This window comes from Miscanthus floridulus, chromosome 18 (genome assembly GCF_019320115.1).
Source record: "Miscanthus floridulus cultivar M001 chromosome 18, ASM1932011v1, whole genome shotgun sequence".
Taxonomy (NCBI): Eukaryota; Viridiplantae; Streptophyta; class Magnoliopsida; order Poales; family Poaceae; genus Miscanthus; species Miscanthus floridulus.
In genome coordinates this window covers 131,849,779-131,874,156 of record NC_089597.1, presented here as the reverse complement: position 1 = coordinate 131,874,156, position 24,378 = coordinate 131,849,779, and the positions used below count along the sequence as shown (strand labels likewise).

Below are 24,378 nucleotides of genomic sequence, written 5' to 3'. Positions count from 1 at the left end.
TAATGGTGCTATGTAGGACAGCTAATGTGGTGTCACAGAGCAAAAAAACCGCCATTAAAAATTGAAAATTACCCAGAATGTAAAAACAAATGATTTTAAAAGTTGACTTCTTAAAACCCGGTTTCATAGATGGAAGAGTGAATTGGATGATTGTGTTTGTGAAGGTGGAGGGGGTATAAAAAAATCCTAGAAAAAATAACCCGTCCCAATAACCTCGCTACGCCCCTCCCCTGTGCGCCGCCATTCTGCTCCGGCGCAGGTGGAGTGGAGCACCACGCCGGCCCTTCCCCTCCCCGACCGCGCTACTCAGGTCCGCCCGCCGCTGGTACATCTGGTGCACCTTCGATCATCCTGTTTGATCGAAAGTCGTCGTCTTTAGTTTCGTTTCATCTGTTTTCACTGTGATTTTCGTTAGGCTTCAGTGATGCCATCTTGCCTTCGAATGCTGAAGTAGGCTCCTCGTTACAATATTTCTGTTACTCTGAATGCTCAAGCAGGCTCCTCGTTCGCACAGGACGGGCTGCGCATTTACTTCTGTCGATCTGAAAGCTTCTGTTAGTAATTTCTTTCTTCTCCCCTTGGTTTTTTCCTCCCCCATTGACAGATCAGATCAGCTCAGATCGAACTTGGAGTTGACGTCCGGTCAACCATGGGCCTCTCCAGGCGGTTTCTGAACCTGATCGTGGAAAGCAAGAGGCTGCCACCAGATCGCTGCGCCGCATCGATCTGAAGCGCCTGCAACTCTTTTATCCAACGCTGCCGCCGCCACCAGCAGCACCAATCCGGCGGCCAACAACGACGATGGAGAGGATCCGGCTTCCCGGCCCGATCTTGAACATCAAAGCCCACAGCCAGAGAGATGCAGGCGATCCGTGCGACTTAGCCTATTACCCATTTGGACAACGGAAGGTGCTCTCCACGGACCAGGCCGGGCGCAACTTCCTCTACGACGCCGACACGCGCGACGTGGCGGCCATGCCAAAGTTCCACAAGCCTAAACTGCGTCGTTGCCTCTCGCTCTTCGTCCCTAGCGGCGGCGACGGCGAAGGTTACGACCGCGAAGCCGGCGGTGGCGGCAGCCTATACCTCATGGTGAGGGAACTCCGAGAGGTAAAAAGGTACAAGATTGAGGTTGGGCAGCCAAGCATGGATTTCGAGGTCTTGTTCTACGGCAATGGCAGGACGACCTCGCACTGCAAACGACTCCGGCTGCCGCCCTTCGTCCTTGAGCCCATCCATCAGAATGAATACCCCTTGATTCGTTCCTATGCCGTGTTCGGTCGTGGCTCTCACATCTGCGTATCCGTCGACGGCAGAGGCACCTACGCCCTCACAACTGGAGATTCAGGTTCTTCGTCGAGTGCGTGAGACATTTGGCAAAGGCCAAATTATATTTGGCAAAGCCTTTGTCGAGTGTGGCACTCGGCAAAGAACACACGGTAAAAATTTAATCGGCAAAGCTCTCTTTGTCGAGTGTCTTTTATCGGGCACTCGACAAAGGCTTTGCCGAGTGCCCCGGTGACACTCGGTAAAGAAAAGCGACCGTCACGGCGCCGGTCCCGTTGACGGTCACTTTGCCGAGTGCTAACCCTGCAGGCACTCGGCAAAGATTTTTTTATTTTTTTTAAAAAAAAATTCTTTGCCGAGTGCCAACCCGTCAGACACTTGGCAAAGATTTTTTATTTTTTTAAAAAAAATTCTTTGCCGAGTGCCAACCCGGAAGACACTCGGCAAAGAGCTTTTATTTTTTTTGAAAAAATTCTTTGCCGAGTGCCAACCCTACAGGCACTCGGCAAAGTGTTTTTAATTTTTTTTAAAAAAAATTCTTTGTGGAGTGCCAGCCATAGGGCACTCGGCAAACGTTTTTCATTTTTTTTAAAAAAAAATTCTTTGTCGAGTGTCAACCCGGAAGGCACTCGGCAAAGATTTTTTATTTTTTTAAAAAAATTTCTTTGCCGAGTGCCCTATGGATGGTACTCGGCAAAGTTTTAATTTTTTTTTAAAAAAAAAATCTTTGCCGAGTGCCCTATGGCTGGCACTCGGCAAAGTTTAATTTTTTTTTAATTTCTTTGTCGAGTGTTATGGTCACAGCACTCGACAAAGCTGGAAAATCTGTTTCCTGGTCGCCCATTTTTCCAGCTTTGTCGAGTGCTGTGACCATTGCACTCGGCAAAGGGGTCCTTTGCCGAGTGCAACACTCAGCAAAGTGACCCAAAACGGCAAATTTTATTTTTTTTACATTCCATCATGACAAATACATTCCCCGCTCTACTCCTAATCCCACCCATAGATGCGTAGATGAAGTTTGTTTCCATGCTCTACTCCTATTCGAGACAGAATTTCGACAGCACCTCCCCGTTGTTCTCCATATACACGTCCTGTCAAAGAAGAGTGCGTATCCGGAGAACAACAGGGAGGTGATGCCGAAACTCTGTCTCAGACCAGAGCAGAACATGGGAACTAACCCATCTACGCGTCCGCGGGCTGTCCAAAAAACATGAACAATCCGAAATAGATACGGTCATAGATATGCAAAGATCTGCATACCTCTAACCGTATCTCTTTCGAACGGGAGACGCCTAACTAGGTTACGCGATCTACGACCATGATACGAAAAGAGGGGTTATACCTAGGGTGACGGCGGAGTCAGGCTAGCGGGGCCGTGGCGGGTCGGTGCAGTGGCGAGACGACGCGGTGCAGGCAGACCGGTACGGCGGCGAGAACTCCGACGGGCTCTTCTCTACAAAAATGGAACAAAATACTGTCATTTACAAAAAATTTCGGCAGAACCTCCCCTGCACGGTGAGGTTTCCAAAACCTACAAAAAACAACGGCACGATGGCCGACAAGCACATATGTCTCAAGAGAAGCCATGTAGTTTGGATATCAATCCATGCAGAAAAATATATCCAAGTAGTACCACTACTTGTACTACTACTTCCACTATTGCTACTACTACTACCATTGGTTCTACTACTACTACCACTATTGCTACAACTACTACCATTAGTTGTACTACTACTACCACTACTTCTACTACTACTACCACTAATTCTACTACTAATACTACCACTAGTTGTACTACTACTATCACTAGTACAACTAATACTACTACAACTACCACTACCTCGACAACAATAAGAGAGAAGGCATACCTGACGGGCGCCGGGGTAGGGGCGGGCAGCGTCGGGATCAGGTGGAGTCGAGGTCACCGGAGTCAGGGACGGGGTCAGGCACGGATGGCATCGGGGCGGGCGGTCCACGGGGCGCAGCCGGGGGCAGGGCGCGGCCGGGAAAAGGGCGTGGCCAGGGCACAGGGCTGGCCAGGGTCAAGGCGGCGCGGCTGATGGAAGGGCCGGCCGAGGGCACGGCACGGCCGGCGGCAGGGCGCGCGGGCAGCGGGCGGCCGGGCGTGCGGGCACCGGGCGGCGCGACCGGGGGAAGGGCCGGCCGGGGGCAGGGCCGGCCGGGGGCACGGCGCGCGGCCGGTGGCTGCGCGGGCGAGCGGGTCGACGTGGGCGCGGAGGCGGGGGCGGGCAGGCATGGGCGTGGGGCTGGCTGGCTCTGACTATCCGGCCGGCCCAAAATGCCTAAGTCCCCGCGGCTTTGCCGAGTGCCGAATCAGGGAGGCACTCGGCAAAGATTTGATTTTTTTTTTAAATTTCTTTGCCGAGTGCCCCAGATCTGGCACTCGGCAAAGATTTAATTTTTTTAAAAAAAAAATTATTTGCCGAGTGTCTCAGATCTGGCACTCGATAAAGAAAAAAATTAAAAAAAAATACTTTGTCGAGTGCCCCTGGCACGGCACTCGGCAAAGATTTAATTTTTTTTATAATTTCTTTGCCAAGTGCTCCTGTGGATGCACTCGACAAAGAGGAATTTTTTTTAAAAAAATAAAACACTCTTTGCCGAGTGCCTTATGACTGGCACTCGGCAAAGACACCCTTTGCCGAGTGCCATACTCCGGCACTCGGCAAAGTTTTTTTTATTTTTTTTTTGTTTTTTGCCTCCAATTTTTTTGTGCAGCCCTTTTAAAGCACCAGGAACTCCTAGTTATAATTTGAGGATTTTTTGTGGCTTTTTGATATATTTAGTTACTTTATTTCGTTTACTTGAATTTTTCTGAAAAATAGAATTTTGAACTGCACGTGGTACGAATAATGGAGCTTAATGATTCGAAAATTGATAGTCATGTTATTGAGTGTTGTGAGAGGCCGTATCCAGGAACGGACCTGAAATTTCGGACATCTTGTTCACGAAACATGTCTGCGAAATTGCGTGTGAAGTGTTTTTAAATTCTATAAAAAGCAAACGAAGTCCGAAAATCATAAAACTTGTTGAGATATCGTGATATCATATGTGGAGGCTATGATAAAAATTTCAGAAGATTTCATACACGTTGTCACGTACGATGCTTACAAACCAGGACATCTCTACATGTGAGATCTCATATCACATGTAGAGATGTCCAGGTTTGTAAGCATCATATGTGACAACGTGCATGAAATCTTCTAAAATTTTTATCATAGCCTCCACATATGATATCACGACATCTCAACAAGTTTCATGATTTTCGGACTTTTTTGCTTTTTATAGAATTTAAAAACACTTCACACGCAATTTCGCGGACATGTTTCGTGAACAAGATGTCCGAAATTTCGGGTCCGTTCCTGGATACGACCTCTCACAACACTCACTAACATGACTATCAATTTTTGAATTATTAAGCTCCATTATTCGTACCACGTGCAGTTCAAATTTCTATTTTTCGAAAAAATTCAAGTAAACGAAATAAAGTAACTAAATATATAAAAAAACCACAAAAAATTCCCAAATTATAACTAGGAGTTCCTGGTGCTTTAAAAGGGCTGCACAAAAAAATTGGAGGCCAAAAACAAAAAAACAAAAAAAAACTTTGCCGAGTGCCGGGGTATGGCACTCGGCAAAGGGTGTCTTTGCCGAGTGTCAGGCATAAGGCACTAGGCAGAGTGTTTTAAATTTTTTTTAAAAAAATTCCTCTTTGCCGAGTGCATCCACAGAAGCACTCAGCAAAGAAATTATATAAAAAAATTAAATCTTTGCCGAGTGTCGTGCCAGGGGCACTCGACAAAGTATTTTTTTTTAAAAAAATTCTTTGCCGAGCGCCAGATCTGAGACACTCGGCAAAGAATTTTTTTAAAAAAAATTAAATCTTTGCCGAGTACCAGATCTGGGGCACTCGGCAAAGAATTTTTTTAAAAAAATCAAATCTTTGCCGAGTGCCTAACAACAGGCACTCGGCAAAGAAGGCCGTGACCGAACACCGTTTCATGGGCATCCTATGCCGAGTGTAGAGATTTTGCCGAGAGTCTGGCACTCGGCAAAGAAGTCCTTTGCCGAGTGCCCAGCACTCGACAAAGAACTCTTTGCCGAGTGCAATTCTTTGCCGAGTGCAGCACTCGGCAAAGAAGGTGTTTGCCGAGTGCCCGATTTTTAACACTCGACAAAGAATTTTGCACTCGGCGAAGTCTCTGTTTCCAGTAGTGTGTGGACACGGCGAGGTACACCTAGAGCAAGATCGGCGACTGGACCCTGCCCTTCCATGGCAAGGTCGAGTACGTGCCCGAGCTCAAGCTCTGGTTTGGCCTCTCCGGCGATGCCCAGCACTTGGCTGCTGCTGACCTCTCCGTCATGGACGCCCACTCCCCGCCACAGCTAGCTGCTGGCCACGGTTGGGAGGAGTTCCTGCCTCCAGAGCAATGGGCAAAATAAGAACTAGATATAGATCAAGAGGATGTTCAACTAGTGAACCTGGGCTCAGGCAGGTTTTGCATCGCAAGGTTCTTCATCAACTGGCGGGAGAGCGATGACAGTGTCTTCTACTTTGTCGTCTTGACCGGCGTGGAAGTGGTCGAGCGTGTCCTCGACAATGGTGAAGTGAAACTCGAAATGATCCCTCACAAATCCAAGTGTCATCACAAGTCGCCTGTCGACGTAACTCACATCGAGCAATTGTTCTGAATAACCCTTATGTATATACATACCCACAATTGTATCACCATGCATGTGTTGTATCTGAATGATTTTGGCTTTTTGTTGGGACTGAAAAGTGAGAAAACTTTCTGAAAACTGAGCGTCCTTTTGTAGTAGTTTGTAATTTCAAGACTTGCACATGGATTTTCTGAGTTGTCGTTCATTTAGATCCGTTATAGCGCCTGGTTACCGTGTTGTTTCAGTGATTTGGGATCGAGAAGTTCATGTGATTGCAATAATTCGATGATCGGTTACTCGTCTCATTTATAATACTCCCTTCACTTTAATTAAATTATAAGCGGTCACGGCTTTTATCGATACATAGCTTTTAATATATATCTAGACGTAGTGCATATCTAGATGCATAGCAAAAGTTATATATTTAGAAAGTCACAATGACTGATAGTTTGGAACGGAGGAAGTAGTATACTTATAGTGGTATATTATACTACTTGCGGTGGTACTTTCCTAAGGCATGACTAGATCCAATGGTTATACAAGACGAAGCGGGTAACCAACGGATACCTATGCTTGTACCATGACTATAAATGAAAAGATTAAGGTGTTTCTTGGGATGTGTGCTGGAATTTTATAAAAATATCTATATAAATATTATAGAAAAAACACATGAAACATGGAAAAATATGCATTCCAAAGATGGACTAATTTTGATTACCGTGATTGTTTTAAAAAATTTACTGATTTCTGTCCTAAATGAAAATTAATCCATAAAATGAATATTGGAAGGGTAAAAATTATATGATAACAAAACAAAAATGATTTAGCTTTTTCTGATCATTTTATTCAACAACCAATTATTGAGACTCCAAGCATGACACAACCCATCCTAGCCTAGGCTAACCAGGCAGCCCCAGCCCACAACCAGACAAAACACCAATCATTAACTGTAGTGAGAGTCGTTCAACTCGTCTTCTCACGCGAGAAATTGGAGTTTTGCTATTGTTAAAGGTGGGCTTCGCCCGAGTTCCATCTCACAAACACGATTTGCTAGAATATTATTATAAAACGAGGCCTTCTTGCTATAATGAATTTTTTCCATTTTTATTTCATCTTTTCATCAAGATGTAACCTAGTGTGACCAATATGCCTCTGGTTGAAATGAGGCAAGCCTCTCTCTGCTCGTTCTCTCTTTTCCCATTCCTTTTCTTTTGCCCACAAGAATATGCACTGCCACCATTGATGGAGTCACCCCTAGCCTAAATGGAAGGAGATCGACATTCTCCCTCCGCTAGATCTGGTCGGAACAAGTCGTCCCCGCCCGCCCTTCACATATGTGCTGATGAGATCTCATATGTAATTGTGATCATGGTAGGATGGGCCGAGGTGTGATAGAGGAGGAAGAAGAAGAGGGACAGAGTGCATAAATGTTGATATTCTTTACTATAAAAGTTGATCAAACTTAGAAAAGTTTGATTGGTGATAACCCTAAAAGTTAATTTGTTTGGATGACGGAGGGTAGATCACTGAATATATAGTCACAGGATACTATTGATATACAAAGGTAACTATAAATAGTAGCGGAATCAAATTTAGTTTAATGGAGTAATATGTAGCATCACTGCACTTCAGGAGAATGACGAAATCCATGATGACAATGAATTACCTCATCAGAACTCAGAAGATAGATAATGGATAAAACAGTGAGCCTGAAGAGCAAATTAAGCACCAAAATTATTTGTTTATAGAACAATGCCTCGATGATAGTGCTGTTGACACGTCTTGATCTGTGAGGGGTCATTTGCAGTTCCACTTTTCCTGCAGTGCCACCTTTGCCACTGCTATTGACCTCAAGACCAGTAAAGACAGCAGCATTTTCATGGATCACTTGATCACCAGCAGAGCCTGCAGCTTCTTGGCAGAACCTTGCAATGCAGAACCTGCCAGAACCCAGGCTGACAAACTGAGGATCCTTGCATTCCTTCCATTCATCTGGCAGATGATCAAGCTCCTTCCAAGGGCCGCCTACTAGCTGACATGGCTGGGAATCCATGACGTCAGAGAGGTCAGCAGCAGCCAAGTTCTGCTGGCCACCGGCGGCGGAGAGGCCAAACCAGAGCTTGAGCTCAGGCACGTACTCGACCTTGCCATGGAAGGGCAGCGTCCACTCGCCAACTTGGCTCCACGTGTGGTCTGCTGTGTCCAGGCAATACGTGCCAACACCATGAACGGATACGCAAACATGTGATCCGCCACCGACGACGCCATAGGCTGTGATCTTGGGGGTGTTGTTGTACCAGCTCCATGTCTCGTACAAATGGCGGCGGCGGAAGGAGGCGGCAGGTGAAGCATTTGTCGCCCCAGGGCTCGCTCAGATAATGGTTGATGAAGCCCATGAACTGCTGGCTCTCCCGCACTTCATTGGAACCCTCTCCATGAGGAAGAGGCTGTAGGCCCACAGGATCATCGGCTCAGGTGAGTTAACCATTTACCAGTCTTATCGAGCACCCGCTAGCCGTGCCGACCACGAACAAGCGTTTTCCATCCCCACACACTATGGCTGGAGCTAGAAGAAGAGAGAACAGATCATACACACAGTACAAGACACCAGCGTTGGCCGAAGCCCTATATAGGAGATGGCAAATCTGAACTCTCTTTACTGAGTTGCCGTGGTAGTCTATTTATACAACTCTATCCATCTAATCCTACTACAGCGCACATGTTGTAACAGTAACTAGATAACACACAGGGCTGACTCTGCACCGGCCACTGCATGTGCCTCTAGTACTACAGGTGAGCCGTGCGGCGCCTGCACCTGCAGCGGCTACAGTATCACAGCATGGGGTCTTTCGACGCCGTCTTCCCTTGCTGTGTTCACACAAGGTAGCAATAGATTATCTAACAATCTTCTCCTAATCCTACTGCTAACCCTTGTACCCCTCTATGCTGATCATCTCCTTCAACTCCGTGAGTCGAAGACGTCCGAGCGGTTTGGTGAGGACGTCCGCGAGTTACCAGTTTCGACGAACTTGATGACGATCTGCCCTCCATCGACACAGTCTCTGAGGAAGTGGAACTTCACGTCGATGTGTTTACTCCGGTCGTGCAGAACCGGATTCTTCGCGAGAGCGATGGCGGGCTAGTTGTCCACCATCAGTGCTGGTGGGTGAGCTTCCACGCCGGTCAGCTCGCCCAGCAGCCGGCGTAGCCACACAACTTGGCACGCCGCTGTGGCCACCGCTACGTACTCTGCCTCGCACGTAGATAGCGCTACCACCTTCTGTTTCTGCGACAGCCATGAAATTGGGCCGACCCGAGGAAGACGAGCACGCCAGAGGTGCTCCGACGTCCGTCGATGTCCCCTGCCATGTCTGCATCGCTGAACACAGTGAACTACAGCCTACTCCCGTCGGTCTTTAGGAAGATGATCCCATGATCTACCGTCTTCTTGACGTAGCGTAGTAGCCGCTTCACCGCAGCCCAGTGATCCTCTCTAGGATCTTCCATGAAACGACTGACGTAGCCCACGGTGAACGCAATGTCCGGCCTTGTGTGGACTAGGTAGCGCAGACCGCCGATGATGCTCCGGTAGAGTGTTGCATCCACCTTCGCCGTGGTGCTGGCCTTCGTCAACTTCAGCCGCTCCTCCATCGGAGTCACGCATGGCTTGCACTCAGTCATGTCGCTTCTTTCCAACAGCTTGGAAGCATACGCGCTCTGACCGAGTGTGAGTTCCTCCTTCCCCTGTCTCACCTTAATGCCGAGGTAGTAGGAGAGTGCGCCGAGATCGCTCATTCAAAAACGAGCCGCCATCTCGCACTTGAAGCCATTGATGTCCTCCGTACGCGCGCCGATGATGATCAAGTCATCCACATACACGTCGACGATGAGCTCCTCCTTCCCCCATCGCCGCGTCACTACAAAAAATCTGGGTTTGTATGACAAACGGAAACTGTCATGGTAAGTACAAAATTTGTCATAAAAAGTATCTTATGACGAAAAAGCAGCGTCATGCCGGTCGTCATATAACGACCGTCACATAATATACCTTGTGACAATAATATGGAGAGCCGTCACAAAATGTCATGACCTTTTGTGACGGTATCGTTCGGTCGTCACATATTGTTACCTTTTATGACAATAGTATTTGTCACGTATTGTTTAGTCAACGCCTCACTTAATGTATGAACCGTCACAAATGTCGAGTACGTACCCTGATTCATGCTCGCTGTTATGACGATAAGAAGCCGTCATGTATAGGGTAGTTAACCATGGTTAAAAAGCCATCATGCATTATATATTCTGCTGCCAGGTTCTTATATACAACGCAAATGATATTGTACATCTTGTTTATTACATGATATTATACGACTCATCATACAGTACAATCAAGTCATACAAGAATCAACTTCACTATGCTATAGTAGTAGTATTGGCTAAATACAAAGCTATGGAGACCAAAAGTTAAGTGAAGGTCGCCTATCAAAGCAACAAAAGAAAGAGCTTTACCCTCAAGAAACAGACATGGAATGCAGGTCACCTATCAGGATCCTTTGCTTCTGGTAAGACCTTCTAGTGGACCAAGACATCAGCTGCTTTGTCAACATTGATATAAGTGTGTCAAGGCATTACCTGCTATAAATTACATAGCCATGATGGAAGAAAAAGTCATTAAACAAAAATGGAAAGTTAATAGAATAAAAGCACTATGTAATCCAAAACAGTAAGAAGGGTGCTTGTAGTTGCTATTGCTAGTACAAGTATTGCAGGCAAATCATTGAAAAGACCTCTGCATCTCACCATCTAAGCTGCTACTACTGGTACAAGTGCATACTTAGTATACATAAACTACTAAAGAGAACTACCACAAGTAAAATTTCATAGTCCACAGAAAATTATACATACTAGCAGGAACCAGCGCGTTGCCGCGGACGCAAGACAACAAGGTCAAAAAAAAGGAGTTGTGGCACAATTAGAAGTGGGGTCATAGACTGACAACACAATTCAAATAACAGCATGCTAATGTTCAAAGGATATAAAATTTAGAAAGCAGGACTGACCATTGCACATATATAGTGAAATCGTCCTTATACATAAGTGGGCAATGGACATGTTATTTTTTAATTCAAAAACCACCGCAAGCATAGTAATCTTTGAATGTATCATGAATGATTTTAGGCTCCTATGAATTAATAATTTCCTTCGATAGAAGATAAATCAGTTTTAGATTTACAACCTTACAGTGGCTAACATTCTTCATTGAGTCTTAGATTTACAATATGTAGTGGCGAAGTAATTAGTATTTTATAGAAAATAGTAAACTATCAACCTCTTTAAGGAATGGCCTGATATTATGAAGCTTTTCTATAGAAGAGGACTCGAAAAGTAAGCTGACATGCTTACAACATACATGCAAATAAATGTAAATGTAAATCAGCTGCATGTTACAACCAAAGAACACATGTATTTCCAGTTTGTGTTTGTCATTTCGCAGGCAGGGAAAGAGAGAGAAAATACAGTAGGATCTGGGAATAAGCAACAACGCTGATGCCTTGCCTCTATTTGTTACCTCATCCAATGTCGTCACTCAGAATCCATTCCCCAGTCTTTATGTATCTCACTGATCTATGAGAAGACAAATGGGTTAAAATGAGAAATATTAGAAAGGATAATCATTAAGCATAGCATGTGTCTACACAAAAGCATGTCGCTAAGCATAGTTATTTATTCTTCAGACTATTTAACATTCAGAACCTTGTACGAAGCAAATAATCAGCTATGTAAAAAAATGCTGATTGGAAGGGAAGAATGCAACTGATGCTACTCTTATCCATGTGGCATACACATTTCTCCCATGTTATAGCAGAAATAATATTGTGAGGGCTGAACTGTTTCTAATTTCTGATAATACATGGAGCTGGCTACAGTAAAGTTGAGTTTATAAAGTTGGCTATGTTTAGTCATGATGTGAAAACCAATGGAGGAAATGTTCAAATAACACAGATGGGAATAATCACTGACGACCTGCACAAATAGAAACCCAAAAAATGGTGTGTATTATGAGTAGAGGACTGTAAATCATTTCAAATCAATGCATCTTACCAAATGGATATGAGGACTGTATTGGTTTGAAGGACACAATATACCAGACTGCAACAGGAGTTCAGTGACATTCATATGAGGTTATGAGTTGTGCATGGCATCACATAAATATGGAATCATCCCCACCTGGCGTGAGCCATGGCCTGTGAACTGCCTGACATGTAAGGCTACATCTGCGAATCCCAGGAGAAACATATTCATAGATGACCTGAATCTAGCATGTTTGTGACACAGTTAAATGAAGTTTCTTGGGAAGGATGATATCGTTGGCCATCGATCGCCATGATGAGTGCAAGGTGAGAATGAGTACATGAAGGAGGTGAAAGGACGAATAATAAATCTCTAGACCACCACTTATCTCCAAAGGGAAAAATCAAAACAAATCGCAGTAGAACCCCTAGGCTTCCACCAGAGCTTGGGTTGCGCTGCTAGGGTTTGGAGGTGACCTCAGAACAAGGAGATGAAGGAGGGAGAGACAGCAGTACCTAGACCGCATCATGCTGGAGGGGTCGCGTGCGGCGGATCCGGTTCACCCGCTCCTCTACTTGGCCGCCGCCGTCACCGTGGGTGAGGGGCACCACGCCCTGGTCGTGGGGAAGAGGTTGAAGGAGGAACGCTCGGGTTCTGGAGCCGCGGCGGGTATGGGGGAGAGCGAGCGGCACCGCCGCTGTGGGGAAGAGGGAGGGGCGGCGCTGTGGGAGGCAGCGAGAGGGAGAGGGAGGGGCGCCGATGTCGGCAGAGGGAGAGGGGCGACGGGTATCGCAGTCGGGGCCGAGAGAGAGGAGTTTAGGGTTTGGGAGGCAGGATGTGCTTATATACATGTGCTTTTGATCCAACGGTTCTGATTCATCAAAGGTCCATCCAACGGTTCGAATATATTGGGCTGCATAGTGCCGGCCCAATAACAGTTGAACGGGCCGAAAACTTTGTTTCATGTTCTTCAATTTCAAGTATTTAAGTAATTATTTTTTTTGCTGAAAAAGTTGTGATTTCTCTTTTTAATCTTTTGGTAAAATTTGTAACTAGTTTTTCTCCTTCATACTAACTCCAAATGTGATGATTTTTTTCCTAAAATTTTCTAAAATCATGCACTATCAATTAATTGTGTTGATTTTGTTAATATTTTTGTGTGATATGGTTTGAGCAATTCAAATTTTGAAATTTAAAAAAATGGTAACTGCAAACAAGATTTTGAAACCCTAAATGATTTCAGCTGAAAAAATGATGAATACCAAGTTTGTACAACTCATCAATATCTACAATTGTTATATAGGTCATTTTTGCATTTTGAGAAAGTGTTAGGAAAGTTTAGTTCTAAATTGACAAGTCTCTTATATAGTTTCATAAACTCTATGTGAGATTTATGATTTTGTGACTAGTGTTTACTAATACTTTCTCAAATAGAAAAATGACCTATATAACAATTATAGATCTTAATGGGTTATAACACCTTTGTATTCAAAAGTTTTTCATCTGAGGTCATTTAGTGTCTCATTTGACAAAGTTTGACCAAGTCAAATTTTAAATTTTAAAAAATGACACTTTGACACCAGTTTTTGAAACTCTAAATTGTTTCAAATAGAAAAGTCATGAATACCAAGTTTGTTACGATCATCAAGATCTACATTTGTTGTTTGGGTCAACTTTTCATTTGACAAAGTTTGAACGATTCAAATTTTGGATTTTTAAATTTTGACAGCCCCAAACCAGTTTTCGAAACCCTAGATGGTCTCAACTAGAAAAGTCATGAATACCAAGTTTGTACAAATCATCAAGATCTACAATTGTTATATAGGTCATTTTTGCATTTGAGAAAGTGTTAGGAAAGTTTAGTTCTAAATTGATAAGTCTCTTATATAGTTTCATAAACTCTATGTGAGATTCATGATTTTGTGACTAGTGTTTACTAATACTTTCTCAAATGGAAAAATGACCTATATAACAATTGTAGATCTTAATGGGTTATAACACCTTTGTATTCAAAAGTTTTTCATCTTAGGTCATTTAGTGTCTCATTTGACAAAGTTTGACCAAGTCAATTTTTAAATTTTAAAAAAATGATAGTTTGACACCAGTTTTTGAAACTCTAAATTGTTTCAAATAGAAAAGTCATGAATACCAAGTTTGTTACGCTCATCAAGATCTACATTTGTTGTTTTGGTCAACTTTTCATTTGACAAAGTTTGAACGATTCAAATTTTGGATTTTTAAATTTTGACAGCCCCAAACCAGTTTTCGAAACCCTAGATGGTCTCAACTAGAAAAGTCATGAATACCAAGTTTGTACAACTCATCAAGATCTACAATTGTTATATAGGTCATTTTTGTATTTGAGAAAGTGTTAGGAAAGTTTAGTTCTAAATTGATAAGTCTCTTATATAATTTCATAAACTCTATGTGAGATTCATGATTTGGTGACTAGTGTTTACTAACACTTTCTCAAATGGAAAAATGACCTATATAACAATTGTAGATCTTGATGAGTTATAACACCTTTGTATTCAAAAGTTTTTCATCTGAGGTCATTTAGTATCTCATTTGACAAAGTTTGACCAAGTCAATTTTTAAATTTTAAAAAAATGACATTTTGACACCAGTTTTTGAAACTCTAAATTGTTTCAAATAGAAAAGTCATGAATACCAAGTTTGTTACGCTCATCAAGATCTACATTTGTTGTTTTGGTCAACTTTTCATTTGACAAAGTTTGAACGATTCAAATTTTGGATTTTAAAATTTTGACAGCCCCAAACTAGTTTTCGAAACCCTAGATGGTCTCAACTAGAAAAGTCATGAATACCAAGTTTGTACAAATCATCAAGATCTACAATTGTTATATAGGTCATTTTTGCATTTGAGAAAGTGTTAGAAAAGTTTAGTTCTAAATTGACAAGTCTCTTATATAGTTTCATAAACTCTATGTGAGATTCATGATTTTGTGACTAGTGTTTACTAACACTTTCTCAAATGGAAAAATGACCTATATAACAATTGTAGATCTTGATGAGTTCTAACACCTTTGTATTCAAAAGTTTTTCATCTTAGGTCATTTAGTCTCTCATTTGACAAAGTTTGACCAAGTCAAATTTTAAATTTTTAAAAAAAAATGACACTTTGACACCAGTTTTTGAAACTCTAAATTGTCTCAAATAGAAAAGTCATGAATACCAAGTTTGTTACGCTCATCAAGATCTACATTTGTTGTTTTGGTCAACTTTTCATTTGACAAAGTTTGAATGATTCAAATTTTGGATTTTTAAATTTTGACAGCCCCAAACCAGTTTTCAAAACCCTAGATGGTCTCAACTAGAAAAGTCAGGAATACCAAGTTTGTACAAATCATCAAGATCTACAATTGTTATATAGGTCATTTTTGTATTTGAGAAAGTGTTAGGAAAGTTTAGTTCTAAATTGACAAGTCTCTTATATATTTTCATAAACTCTGTGAGATTCATGATTTTGTTACTAGTGTTTACTAACACTTTCTCAAATAGAAAAATGACCTATATAACAATTATAGATCTTGATGAGTTATAACACCTTTGTATTCAAAAGTTTTTCATCTAAGGTCATTTAGTATCTCATTTGACAAAGTTTGACCAAGTCAATTTTTAAATTTTAAAAAAATGACAGTTTGACACCAGTTTTTGAAACTCTAAATTGTTTCAAATAGAAAAGTCATGAATACCAAGTTTGTTACGCTCATCAGGATCTACATTTGTTGTTTTGGTCAACTTTTCATTTGACAAAGTTTGAACAATTCAAATTTTGGATTTTTAAATTTTGACAGCCCCAAACCAGTTTTCGAAACCCTAGATGGTCTCAACTAGAAAAGTCATGAATACCAAGTTTGTACAACTCATCAAGATCTACCTTCTTTGTTTTGGTTATTTTTTCATATGACATTGTTTGAACAGTTTGAATTTTAAATTTCAAAATATTAGAATTTCAAACATAATTTTAGGGTACTAAGTAATTTCAAATGAAAAAGTCATCAACAAGAACATTGTAAAGCTCATTGAGATCTACAAGCTTCATTTTGGTCATTTGTTCATTCAACAAAGTGATAGTAACGTTGTTCACAAATTTTACACATCTGTCTCGTAGTTTATGAAACTATAAGAGAGATGTGTAAAATTTGTGAACAACTTTACTATAACTTTATCGGATGAACAAATGACCAAAATAAAAAATGTAGATCTTGATGAATTATACAACCTTTATGTTTATAACTTTTTCATTTGAAATCATTTCAGGTTTCAAAATCTAGTTTGAAGTCGTCATTTTTTTAAAATTTAAAATTTGAATTGGTCAAACTTTGTCATATGAAAAGATGACCAAAATCAATACATTAACTTGATAGATAATGATTTTAGAAAAATTTAGGAAAAAAATCATCACATTTGGAGTTAATATGTGAGAGAAAGACTAGTTACAAGTTTTAACTAGAAACTAAAAAGAGAAATCGTTCTTGTTCATGATGAACAAGTGATTTATAATTTTTTAAAAAAAAGAAAGATAAAGAAAAAAACATCTCTCGGGCCTTCTATTTTAGGCTCGGCCTGCCTCCTTCCACCTGGGCCCCCTCTACATTTTTACATGGGCCTAGGCCAAGCTTCGAGCCCAACTGTCATGGGTCAAGGCTCCACCTCATACTGGGGTATTTTATGACATTGGGGGTCGTCATATTTGATAAAACATTCAGTGACGGTCTACTGTCGTCATATAAAAATTATATAAATCGTCATAAATTCACAACCGTCAACCGACTCCTGTCGCCTGACAATTTGTGACAAAACTTGCTACCTTTATGTGACACAAGAAACAATATCGTCATAAATACTTTTGGGTCTCATAATTTTATGACAACACATAACTTTTCGTCATATTATGTTACATTATATGACGAAAATAGGCCTCGTCATGAGGGATTTTGTCATAAAAAGAAGAATTTCTTGTAGTGTGTGTAGAGCGCGTGCTCGGTTGCACACCGCTGAAACCTAAGCTCGCCCAGCGTGGCGTCAAGCTTGGCGTTCTATGCTCATGGGGCTTGCCGCAGCCCGTAGAGCGCCTTGCGCAGTCAGAGCACCCTGTGCTCCTCTCCATTGATGGCGAAACCTGGAGGTTGCCTGACGAAGACTGTCTCCGCTAGCTCGCCGTTGAGGAAGGCCTATTTAACGTCCAAGTGATGGACGCGCCAGTCCTTTGCTGCTGCCAAGGCTAGTAGCAAACAGACCGACTCTTTGCACGCTACTGGCGCAAAGACCTCCTCGAAGTCTATGCCCTCATGCTGAACAAAGCCTTGGGCGACGAGGCACGCCTTGTGCTTGACAATGGCGCCGAGCTCGTCCTGTTTGACCTTGTACACCCACTTCAGGCTGATCGGACGGCATCCTGGAGGTGGATCGACGAGCTGCCAAGTCTCGTTTTCCTCGATTGCCTTCATCTCCTCTAGCATCGTCCATCGCCAGTTTCCATCACGCTCGGCTAGCGCGAACGTGGGTGGTTCCTCTGCACTGACGAGTAGCAGCTCTGCGTCATTAAGCAGCCTGCCCGCCAGACCTGAGAGACCTGTGCCGCCGACGATGTCGTCCAGCCTGCGGAACCGCACCTCCTCACCTTCATGGAAGGCATCCACGAACTCAGTGATGTCACTTAGAGGTGAGGCGAACTCGATCGGCATCGATGGAATTCCCTGTTCCGCCGGAGTGCTTGGCATAGCACCTGGAGTGCTCAGCACTACTTTTGGACAGCTCGTCATAACTCCTACAGTGTTCGGCCATACTATAGAAGTGCCTAGCCTTAGTCTTAGAGTGGTCAGCACAACTGCAAGACGTATTGGCTCCGCTATGGGAGTGCTCGGCACCCGTCCTGGAGTGGTCGCCACCACTGTAGAACCTCCCGGCACCACTCCTAGCGTGCTCGACATTCCCTCCAGGAGTGCTCGGCACTCTTCCCTGAGTGCTCGGCATCCCTCCTGAAGTGCTCAACACTGCCCTAGGAGTGTTCGGCTCTACCACCAGAGTGCTCGGCACTCATTCTGGAGTGCTTGGCACCTCTTCCCTAGCGTCTTCACCACCGTGGATGACCAAGTGTTCGACGACGAAGGTGCTGGTGAAGCTGCCAGCTTCCCCCATGCTTGGACTGCTCTAGTCCCAAGCCGCCTCCTCGTCGAACACGGCGTCGCGCGAGACAAGCACCTTGTCTTCGCGTGGGTTGTAGAGCCGGTATGCCTTGGTACCATCCATGTAGCCTAGGAACACCATGGGTGTGCTCCTGTCCTCCAGCTTGGTGAGGTTTGGCTTTGTCTTCCTGACGTGGCCGATGCAGCCGAATGTCAGAAGGAAGGACACGCTCGGCTTGTGCCCATACCAAGCTTCGAACGGCGTCTTGCCCGTTAGGGCCTTGGTCGGAGCGTAGTTGAGGATGAACACCGCTGTGGTCATCGCCCCTCCCTAGAACCTTATCGGCATGCCTTTGGCCTTCATCATGAATCGGGCCATGCCAACCACCGTCTGGTTTTGCCTCTCCACCACGCCATTCTGTTGTGGCAAGTATGGCGCGGTGTGGTGTTGCTCCACACCCAGATCAGCGCAGTACGTAGCGAACTCCACCGAAGTGAATTTGCCACTACGATCAGTCCTTAGCACGTGGAGCTTCTTGCCACTCTCGGCCTCCATGCGCGTCTTGAACTTCTTGATCGCCGCTGCCACTTCATCCTTTCTCGTCAGGAGTTGCAGCCACATGTAGCGACTGCAATCATCCATGGGCAGGAGGAACTACCGCCGACCACCGTTTGTAGTAGGCATGATCGGCCCGTAGAGGTCGTCGTGAATGAGCTCTAGAGCGTCCTTCGCGCGATACTTACCCATCTTTGGGAAAGGTAGCCTTCTCTGCTTCCTGGCCAGGCAGTTGTCACACAGCTCGCCTCCATGCTTGATGTGGGATAGCCCTCGGACCATCTTTTCTAGTCGACCAAGTGTGTTGAAACTGAGATATCCGAACCGGGCATGCCATATCCATGGTTCCTCGGAGTGCCTTGCCGCTAGGCACACCGGCTGCTCTACCTTCAGGTCGAGCAGGAACAACTGGTTTAGAGACCTCTTCACCTTGGCAAGAAGTCGCTGCTCCCGGTCCCTGATCCTAAGGACTCCGTCCTTGATCAGTACCTCGCTACCACGCTCATCCAGCTGACCAATGCTGATGATGCTGGAACACAGCTGCGGGATGTAATATACATCTGTTAGCGCGCGGTGCTCCCCATTCTAGCATCTGAAGATAATGGTGCTGCGCCCTTGGATAACCACCCTTGAGCCATCAACAAACTTCACCGTACCGGTAACATCGTTGTCGAGCATGGAGAAGGATGCCTTGGAGCCTGTCATGTGGTTACTAACACAAGAGTCTAGATACCACCGCTGCTCCTGGTTGGCGCCCACATGTCCAAGGTGAACTTGGGCACGTGGTTCATCGAGGTTGACAGTCTTCAGGGCCTTCCCAGGTCCTTCCACCATCGTCGCCTCTTCCCTCTCCTCGACCTCGACGTCATGTAGTGCACAGAACGTCACCATCAGGACAGTGGCCTCATCCTCATCATCAGCTTGTGCCAGATGAGCCTGAGTCTTCTTTTTTCTGCTTGTGGTTTGGGCACTCCCGTGCCCAATGGCCTATCTTCCCGCAGCGTCGATAGGCATTGGGGTCGACCTGCTTCTTCTTCTCCGAAGAAGCCCTGCCGCAGCGGTTGTCATTGCCACCATGGCTGGAGGAGGCTGCCTTCCCGGAGTTCCTCCGAGTAGCCCACTCCTCTTCCGTTAGCAGGAGTTTCTCGCTATCCTTCATTGCTGTCGCCTGCTCTAGGCGCTCATCCACCACCCACAGATGGCCTATCACATCCTCAATGGTGAGGGTGGACAAGTCCAGCATCGTCTCTATGGAGAGAGCGATCTGGATGTACTTTGCCGGCATGGAGTGGAGGTACTTGGAGACCGCCTCCTCTTCGTCGATGGTGACGCCGTGGCTCTTTAGCTTGCTGATGAGCGTCTGCAGGTGGAGGGAGAAGTCCTTCACCGTTTCACCATCCTTGAACTTGAGGTTGGCGTACTCCTACTTCAGAAGCTAGGCTGTCGTCTTCTTTGCGTGGTCGGAACCGACGCGCATCACCGCAATAGCCTCCCACACCTCCTTAGCTGAGCTCTTCGCCCCCAACGGCTCCCTATACTCCACCGGTATAGCAGTGAGGATAGCTTCCAATGCTGACATGTCATCTTCCTCATTGTTGGTGCCCTTGTCAACAGCATTCCAAAGCTGTCGGGCTCTGAGCTTGACCTTCATGGTCACCGACCACTCTCCATAGTTGGTGCGAGTTAGCGTTGGCCAACTGGTGCCGCTGACCTCCCACACCGTGCGAACAACGACCTCCGGTCGTGGCTGGACAGCCACAGCAGTGCCACTGTTGTCGCATATCTCCAACCGCCTGTCATCGCCAGTGGTTAGTCTGGTGACGACGCTTGTATAGCTCTGATACCACTTGTTAGCCCATAGGATCACCGGCTTAGGTGAGTGAACCACTCACCAGTCTTGCCGAGCACCCGCTAATGTTGCCGAGCACCTACTAGCTGTGCCGACCATGAACAAGCGTTGTTCGTCCCCACACACTATGGTTGGAGCTAGAAGAAGAAGGGAGAACAGAGCATACACATACAGTACAAGACACCAGCATTGGCCGAAGCCCTGTATGAGAGATGGCAAATCTGAACTCTCTTTACTAAGTTACCGTGGTAGTCTATTTATATAACTCTATCCATCTAGTCCTAGTATAGTGCACATGCTGTAACAGTAACTAGATAACATACAGGGCTGACTCTGCGCCAGCCACTGCATGTGCCTACAGTGCTGCAAGTGAGTCGTGCGACGCCTAAACCTACAGCAGCTACAGTATCACAGCAGGGGGCCTTTCGACGCCGTCTTCCTTTGCTGTGTTCACACAAGGTAGCAGTAGATTATCTGATAGAGGCTGCTACCGTTGTCATGGCAAAATTTGTCGTCGTCGACGTGGGGCTTCTGAGTGAAGATGGAGACGGGCTTCACCATCGGCGGCTTGGGGAGCGGGGGCATGGTTCCCACCTTGCGTGTGTCTAGGTCGAAGATGAAGCCGAGCCCCGACTGATCATCCCCGCAGATGACCTTGGAGTCCACGAACGGGAAGCAGTTTAGGTTCCATCCTTTGTTTAGAGCACGCAAGGTGAAGCTTGGACGAGGAAGCCGAAGTGTCTCCATCTCCGTCGTCTTTTGATGGTGGTGGTGGTGTGTCATGGTAAAACAGCTGCGCCAGGTTGATGCAGCATAGCGATTTGACGCCGGGGGAGCAGTCGGCCACGATCAGATTCAGGAACCGCCAGCCCAAAGACGCCCATGATGGCCGACGATCGGTCCCAGCTCCAAGTTCAATCTGCCCCTACCGATGAACTCAACCCGCAAGATTCGATCCCCAACCCCAAGTCGTTTACTCGTCCTTCCAATCCCTACAGTGGTGCCTTCAAATTAAAGCCGATCGAGATGTGTCACAAAACCCTTTACAAATAACAGGATGGTGGGATGCAAATGTATTACTGCAACTACAACCAACGTACCCGAGGGGAATGGAAAGGGCCTGCCAAAGGGGCAGCATGGCGCTCCCCTGTGCCAGAGCAGGGTGGTGGTGGCGGCAGCGGACGGTGGGGGAGGCCACCAATCTTCCCGTAATCTTGTCCACCTTCCGCACTGTGGGCGTACTTTTTTTCTCCATCCAGCATGCATTGTGAAGTGGCCCCTTGGCCCATGTAGATGTCGTATACAGCCCAGTTAGCAACTGGTGGTTTTGTTTTTCTATTTTATTATTATGTTTTCTTTTGGCCCTTCGTATATTACTCCCTCCGTCCACAAAAGAATACAATTCTCACGTTTTGAGAAGTCAATCAGTTTATACTTTGACCAAAATTATATTAAAAAATATTAACATTGATGATATAAAATTAGTATCATTATATTAGTTATAGGATATATTTTTATAATAAATTTATTTGGAGACATAAATGCTAATAATATTTACTAGAAACTTGGTCAAACTTGACCGGCACGGATCCCATAATTGTATTCTTTTGTGGACGGAGGGAGTACTTGAGTTTGGGTTGAGCGAGATTCGGCCTAAACTTTAGTGCTGTTGAAGTGAAGTTTACTCTTAGAAACTGTAATAAGGTAACGCATGCTTTGGCTGAGCTAGGACCAATGTGCAGTGATCAAGCCAGTCCACAATTCTATATGTAATCCCTGAATGTATCTCCCGGCTTGCAGCTGAAGACATTGGTATTAATGAGTAATGGTATGTGGAACTTTCGAAAAAAAGTTCTTCCATCAGTTTTTATGTTCTATTTTATGTGTACAATTTTTCTCCATGATTTGTTCCATGTGTATAGTTTTTTCTCCTCTTATAAGGGTTTTTAGAACATTTTAAGGAAGAAGAGAAATGACTGTGATGTACATGGACCAATGATCAAGAGAAAGAGGCACAATTAACGCATACCCCTCAATCAAGCACCAAAATTAAACATGCTCCCAATGCATTATGATTTCTAAAACTTGTACTAAACAATAATACATTTTATGTGATGCCCATACTTAGATTTAGCAAATTTTGTCAAAAAAGAAATCATAATTTAAGAAAAACTACTTAATTGGGTTTAGACCATGCATACATACTTCATTTGAGTATTTTCTTAAACTGTCTAACAATTTTGAAATGTGTTATGCTATATAACAGAGAGAGAGAGAGAGAGAGTATACAATTAATTGATGCAGGCTAGCACTCAGATGTCTGGACGGACATGCGTGTAGCCCGCCCCGCCCGCACACGCACCCTGCACCTGTCGCTTTGCCCACGGCTCCTTCCCGGAGACCCCGCTCCTCTCTCTCTGCGCGGGCAGGACCTGGGAGCTAGGATGAGGACGAGCATGCCCCTGTTCGTAGGACCCAGGCGCGCCGCGCGCCCAGACCACCAGCACTTGGCTCGCCATGCTCGATCCCCCGGCGTCTGAGTCATGCCCCCATGACTCTCTGAACACATCTTTGAAACATAAAACACTTGAATGCAACATATGTCTAAAGCAGATAAAATATTTGGAACATACACTTGAAAGATATATGAAATATATGCAACATTCATATAAAACACTTACAACTTACAACATGAAAACACTTAATCTAACATAAGACTAAAATAGCTGAAACCATTGGAGCATACTCATGCAACATGTGTGAAACATATACAACATCCGAATCAAAACAGCTTGCAAAACATATGTCTAAAAACAGATGAAACATTTTGAACAAACTCTTGCAACATCCACATGAAACACTTTCAACATACCTCTAAAAGGAAAAAGTCTACATAACCCCCAACTATTAAGGGTGGACTACTTCGCCCCCCTAACTATAAAACTGGATTTTCTACCCCCTGAACTTTCCAAAACCGGTCAAATAACCGTCCGAGCGGTTTTGGACGTTGGTTTTGCTACAGTGACTGTGGTTTTGTATTTTCCTTTTTTATTTATTTTCGCTAAATCTTTGAAAAATCATAGTAAATCATAGAAAAATTATAAAATAGAAAATCTAATTTTGTTGGACTCCACATGAGTAGATCTACACAGTGAACATATAATATGGTATACCTTAGTACAAAGTTTTTGCTGTAGCTTTAGATCTATGCTTTTTTATAATTAATTGGAATAATTCATAGCTGCAGCTTCTGTGGTCCAATTGTGTTGAAATTTTTATGGTGGGCTAATTATTGTATGCTTGAACTATAGTAAAAAATTCATACTCATTAGATCATGTATAACTTAGTTAAAGATAAAGCATAGATTTAACAAGCATAAACCTAAATAAATCTATAACTAAGTTATACATGATCCAATGAGTATGGAATTTTTACTATGGTTCAAGCATATAATAATTAGCCCACCATAAAAATTTCACCACAATTGGACTATAGAAACTACAGCTATGAATTAATTGTGAAAAAGCATAGATCTAAAGCTACAACAAAAGCTTTGTACTAAAGCATATCATATTATATGTTCACTGTGTAGATCTACTCATGTAGAGTCCAACAAAATTTGATTTTTTATTTTATAATTTTTCTATAATTTACTATGGTTTTTCGAAGATTCAGCGGAAATAAATAAAAAAGAAAAAGACAAAACCACCATCACTGTAGCAAAACCACCGTCCAAAACCGCTTGAGGGTTATTTGACCGGTTTTAGAAAGTTTAGGG

The 24,378-nt window shown here is 44.1% G+C and overlaps 2 pseudogenes; one reads left to right on the top strand and one right to left on the bottom strand.

The window, feature by feature from the left end:
- The first annotated feature begins 649 nt into the window (after positions 1-649).
- On the top strand, positions 650-6,000 carry LOC136524701 (uncharacterized; annotated as a pseudogene).
- A 1,588-nt stretch (positions 6,001-7,588) lies between these two features.
- On the bottom strand, positions 7,589-23,118 carry LOC136524700 (uncharacterized; annotated as a pseudogene).
- Positions 23,119-24,378: the final 1,260 nt, after the last annotated feature.